We start from the raw sequence: 6,576 nt of genomic DNA, 5'->3' as shown, positions 1-6,576 counted from the left end.
ATGTCTTCTTTGACTGTCATGATGTTAAAATTCTAAAACCCAGGGGGGTGTTTTAGTTGGTTTTAGTCTGTGATGTATGATTTTTTATTATTTATTATTTTGGCTTTTAACTAGCGGTCAGTAACTGCGAGTACTCTCAAATCGTACTTTCTTGATGATTTAACCTGATGATACTATTTTTAATGCTTTTTTTTTTTTGCAATTTTATATTAATATGGATCTTGTTTTATACCACTTTTGATTATTTTGAATATCTACTAAGTTTCACTTCTTCGTACTATGGACATCATAATTATTCTCCTTAAATCTGTACAGGAAGTTTATCTAGCTCTTGTATAGTTGTATTGTTGATATTCAACCCATATGTATCAAGTGTTAATAAAGGTTTATTTACATTACAGAACTTTATTGGTATTCCTCATTGGAAGATTTTCTATACACACAAGTAGTAAACCTAAAACAACAAAGTATTTTTTCAGTTACCTGTAGGTATTATAAAACTTTTTTTTTTTAAAGTGATGATTTTCTAAGGGTTGTTAGATATTTCGCGGTGGTGTCTTGCGATGGCTTTGTTCTGACTTGTTTTTTTTTTGCTTGTGGCCGTTGATGTGTGTCCCTAATAATTTTTATTAAGTATGTATTTGCATTCAGGTATCGCAGATCAATTGTATTCGTTCATAGTGTCTTAATTTACGTTTTGTGATTGAGTTAAGTCTTCCAATTGATATTTTATCGTGTGTTTTTCTATGTTGTTATGTTAAACTATTGTTTCAGAAAAAAAGGAAGAAGGTTTGGTACCAATTTCAACGTTAAATCCCACTATCAATGTGTGCATCTGTCCCAAGTCAGGAATCTCATGTACAGGATTTGTCGTTTGTTTATGTTATTTATACGTGTTTCTCGTTTCTCGTTTTTTTCTATAGATAAGACCGTTGGTTTTCCTGTTGTAATGTTTTACACTAGTACATTTGGGGCCCTTTATAGCTTGTTGTTCGGCGTGAGCCAAGACTCCGTGTTAAAGGCCGTACATTGACCTATAATGGTTTACTTTTATAAATAGTTATTTGGATAGAGAATTGTTTCATTGACACTCATATCACATATTCCTATATATAATTATTACGAAAACAGACGACAGAAACCTAATTTCAGGAACCTGATGTTCAGGGGTTGTTGTTTGTTAGTGTGTTTCTCGTCTCCATGTTTTTTTCGTTATAGACTAGACCATAAGTTTCTCGTTTGAAAAGTTCATACGTCATTTTGGGGCCCTGTTTTACATAACTCTTCGGTGTGTGCCAATACTTTGTGTTAAAGACTTACATTGACCTAATTTGACTTCGGTGAAGAGTTGTATCATTTGCACTCATACCACATCTTATTACATCTATTGACTACTTTTATATTATTCTTACCGTTTAATGTTATAAGCACATAGATACAAAAATTCGAAGAATACCACCAGGGCATTCGATTACATTTGACGAAATCAAATTAACAATACCATGCCAAACAATGGGCATTTGTCATGAAAGGCAGTAAATATGCATATGTATATGTAGTCGAGACACTAGACACTTCTTCCAAAAACTTCCAAAGACCAAACCTATTGCAAATAATTTTTGCAATTAAAAACACGTTTTGCAGGATCCCGCACGTGTTTTTTCATTGAAAAATTTAGTTGCAATAGGTTTGGTATAGGTAAAAGAAATGATTGGTACAGACTGGTCTTTGAAATAAGGAGGTATTTCGATTGAACTAATTTATGATGTAGGATATCGCCTAAGTTGACGCCATCGAGACCTTGTTGGCAAAGGAAAGATTAAGGAAAGATTAAGGAAAGATCTCATATTACACGGATTCTTGAGGTTTTAATCTTCTTGCAATTAATAAACCAACGCATGCACATATACATGTACATGTACTTAACTTAGTTTTAAATGCACCTATAATTGTAACACATCTAGAACGTGTTATCGTCAAATTAAATTTCATTCTTACAACTTACAACTCCCGTTAGCACCATGTGTCGCATAGGGCGCGAATGTCGTTCTTCCATTTCGCGTTTCTGTAACTTTAAAGTTTTTTACAAGGATAGGTTGTTGGCCTATCACTCAATCCCCAACCTGGAGAAACAGAGAATCTTTACTCAAGAAACCCTATAGATCCATTGCCGACGAAGGCTGACGAGTCAAATCTACCCGGTATTTTATATCAGAGTTTTCTTCTCCTATATGAATTCCCTTTGAAGGCTGACGACTATTATCTAACCCGCTTTTAAATCCATAGCTAGGGCAATGCTGATGAGTGCTTGGACGTATCCACACGCCAGTGTCGCGGGGAGGCACTGTAGAAGTCTTGTTAGTGTAGAGGCTATGTACTGGCAGGAAAGACTTACGCACTCGGGTTTCTTTTCACCTATGAATATAAGCTATCCAGCGGCAGTTTAAGAGTCTTTGACTCCCAACCACACTAGACGTATACACAAACCTGTGGTAACACCACCAGCACACAAAAATGTCATTCAGTGGTTTTCAATCACAATTATTACCTTTCGAGTATATTTCCGAAGTTAACCTGATAATGAAATTGATTAACAATAAACACATTTTTATATTAACGCCAGACGCCCGTTTTGTTTACAAGAATCATCAGTGATGCTCGAATAGAAAAAAGGTTAAAAAGGACAAATGAAGTACGACATCGAAGAGCATTGAGGACCAAAATTTCCCTTAAGTTTTGCCAAATACGGCTATGGTAATTTATTCCTGAGGTAGAAAGCCCTAGAATTTGAAAATATCAATGTTTTGTTACAGGTAAATTTATTATTGTGAACAGCCTCAGGAAACTTAAACTTCACCAGCAGTGCCATCGACCCAGTGGTTGTGAATAAACTCATCATAGATATCAATATTGAAATTTTATTTTATGCCAGACGCACGTTTCATCTACAAAAGACTCATCAGTAAAAAGCTTGACAGTAAGCGAACTGAAAGAGCCGTTACATTTATTTATATATTTTCAATGTGTTCCCATCTGTTCATTAAACTGTTCCTACACAGCAGCCCCAAACAACATCGTTTTTGTGTGTAAAACTCATTACATTAACTGCTTGATAAACGAATTCGGTATTGATAATTCACTTGGAAACTCAATATATGCCCTCACGACATCTACTAATGGGCAAATCCTAGATAATCATAGGTCTGTTCTATGTTCCGTGGCGTGCATCAGATGTGGATACTTAAAAATTACAAAGTTCTGTTAGAGTACATACAAATCTAAGCATTTGACTTTTCTACTCTTTATTCAAGTATTCCACATTCCGAAATAAAAAAAACTCTGATTCAAAGAAAAAATTCTCTGAAACTGATATTATCAAGATGCTTGATTTCTTCATTGACAACATATGAGTTTCGTTCGTATGACGTGGTTTTTAACAGACTGTCGGCATTCCAATGGGAACAAACTGTGTCCCTCTACTTGCCGACTTGTTTCTTTATTATTATGGGGCTGACCTCATGCAGGAACTTCTTAGGAAGAATATTAAGAAGTTAGCAATATCCTTTAACTCTCCTTTCCGCTATATAAACATGATAGATGATGTTCTTTCACTAAATAATTAAAAAAATGGTGACTTAGTGGAACGCATATATCCTATCGAACTAGAGATAAAGGATACTACAGATATATTTAAGTCAGCCTCATATCTTGACTTTCATCTAGAAATTGACAATGAGGGTCAATTGAAAACAAAACTTTACGACAAAAGAGATGATTTCATCTTTCCAATTGTGAACTTTCCATATCTGAGTAGCAATATTTCAGCAGCACCTGCATACGGGGTATATATCTCCCAATTGATACCTTATTCCCGTGCTTGTATTTCCTGTCATGATTTTCTTGATAGAGGGTTACTGCATACAAGGAAACTATGAAACCAAGAGTTCCAAATGGTGAAGTTAAAATCATCCCTTCGTAAATTTTACGGATGCCATCACGAGTTGGTTGAACGTTACGGAATAACCGTATCACAGATCATATCGGATATGTTCCTTACGTCGTTACTTCAATCCCCCTCCCTTTCAAGAATGTGACCTACCGAATAAGACTATTTATCGGATTTCTTATCACATCAGCAACACGACGGGTGCCACATGTGGAGAAGGATCTGCTTACCCTTCCGGAGCACCACACACAACACGAACCCCACCAAAAAGTAGGGGTGATCTCAGGTGCTCCGGAAGCGTAAGCAGATCCTGTTCCACATTTGGCACCCGTCGTGTGGCTTATGTGATAACAAATCCGGTAAATTGTCTAATTCGGTAGGTCACATTCATGAAAAATCTTCGATCTTTTGAAGATTATACTGACATAAAGAAATTGTTGTCGTGTTAACAAAAGAAATAATTACTGAACTTATATATTGCAGGCTTATATATCTTAGCTGTTAATCTTGAGTTGTTGACATGCTGTTGGTCATATCGTCATATTGTCCATGCTGTTGAATGTTTCATTGGACAAGAGTGAGATGTTTTACACTGGTCTATTACCCTTTTCTTATAAGTTTCCTTTATAGAATCAATCACCATGGTTAGATATATGTTTTAGATTCAAGTGATACTTTAGAGATAAAAGCTTGTATCAATCATCGAAAGCGGTTTCTTCCACTAAACCACTAAACACTCGTTCATTTTTTAAAGAAAGATGATGTAGAGAAATGAGATGATAATGAGGAACAAAATTATAAGCTGCAATCAATTACATACCATATCAATTAGTATGCTAACATCAATATCAATTCTTTATCAGGTAATGCTGTGCAAATGTGTAAAACTATAATTGACATTGATTATGAATGTTGTGTTAATATACAAATATCTTATCGTTAAACAAGATTATACAATATTTGTTTGTTTTTTCATTTCACTATTATGATCAAAAGACTAATTGTCAAAATACGTGCGTTTTCTATTGGGATTAGTTCTCCCCTCTTTTTATCAATCTGTTAGTACAATAGCTTATAACAGACGCAGTTTTAATGTGAAAAAGTGTGTAAAAAAACTTTGAACTATTGAAATACTTAAGATTTTCTACCATCATGACATTAGAAAGAGACATTGTTTTGACTTTAAATAAAATTGAGAAAGGAAATGGGAAATATATGAAAGAGCAGACAACAGCCGAAGGCCATTTATGGGTCTTCAGCGCCGTGAAAAAAAAATCCCACATCCGGTGGTGGTCTTGAGCTGGTCCCTTAATTTAATTGTGTACAAGTTTAGCAAAGATATCTATAAAGTCACACTGTCTTCCAGAATATATAAACAAATTTTAAAAATCATACACGACTAACAAAGGCTAAAAACTCCGGACTTGCGACATGTTCAAACATGCATTTTTTTTTAGATTTCAACCATCTTTTGAAATATGTTTTGGTTCTAGCGTCTCTGTAAAGTCTTTTGTAGACGAAGCGCTCGTCTGGCGAAAACATAACATGTCAATCCTGGTAGTTCTCCGATATAATAAACTATAATGGTTCTGTCCTTTAACAAAGTTATAAAGTTGTAAAATATAACATACTAACAGTTCCTCTTTACAATTTCTGAAAAACAACAGATCTTAAATATTTTATTCTTAAAACAGGTTTGTTACTATGAATTGTATTTAATAATGAATCAGTTTATATAATATATTAGCTATCAATGTATTTGTTGAGAATAGTTCGAAGTTATAACGTTACGTTTCCCGTATTTACGTTCACATGCTTGTGACGTTGCTTACACCTTGTATGGGCTTCGCCATTGTAAATATTATACGCAAAGTAAACACAACGCAAAGTACACATACGACTTTCTTAGTTTATTCCGCACAGTATTATTGACATGAGTTAGAAGGAACTCATAGTTTTTTCTACATATTTCTTTCGCTCCTTCACTATTTATCTGTCAATCTCTTTTCAAAATTTGTATCTATATTCTGATGTATACCATATTCGGATTTTATATGAAAAAAAGGTAAAATGACAAAAATACATAATTCGATGAAAGTTCAAAAAAGAAAGTCCTTAGTTAAATGGCAAAATCAAACGACAAAACACATCAAACGAATGGACAACTGTCATATTCCTGACTTGGTACAGGCATTTTCAAATGTATAACAGTTTAATTATGAATTTCGTTATCATAAATTGCTTAAAAATTTTACTAAATTTGTCCAAAGATATAGACAAAAAAATGATATGAAGTTCGGTTGTACCTAAAGAAATCTTATTTCAAACGAGATGAGACATCCTCATTTTTTCTAAATGTTGTTTTCCGTACCCTGCAATTTAAAAACGATCCTGGTAAATTTATTGATTCTTTAAAGAAACTCATTATAAAAAGTTACCAATTCAATTTTCTTTAGTACGTGGAAAACCTTTGGCTTCACTTCAAAATGTACAGTAATACTTATAAATGTAAAAATACTCATTTCTACGCATTTGCACGTGTAAACCTATAATGTCTCATTGTGTTTAATAGTGTTATGGTTTGAATAGGTTACTACACAAATGTATTTCATTTACCTTTATGTTTTTTT

This window comes from Mytilus trossulus, chromosome 4 (genome assembly GCF_036588685.1).
Source record: "Mytilus trossulus isolate FHL-02 chromosome 4, PNRI_Mtr1.1.1.hap1, whole genome shotgun sequence".
Lineage (NCBI taxonomy): Eukaryota > Metazoa > Mollusca > Bivalvia > Mytilida > Mytilidae > Mytilus > Mytilus trossulus.
The sequence above is the reverse complement of the archived record's forward strand: the minus strand, read 5'-3'. Positions refer to the sequence as shown.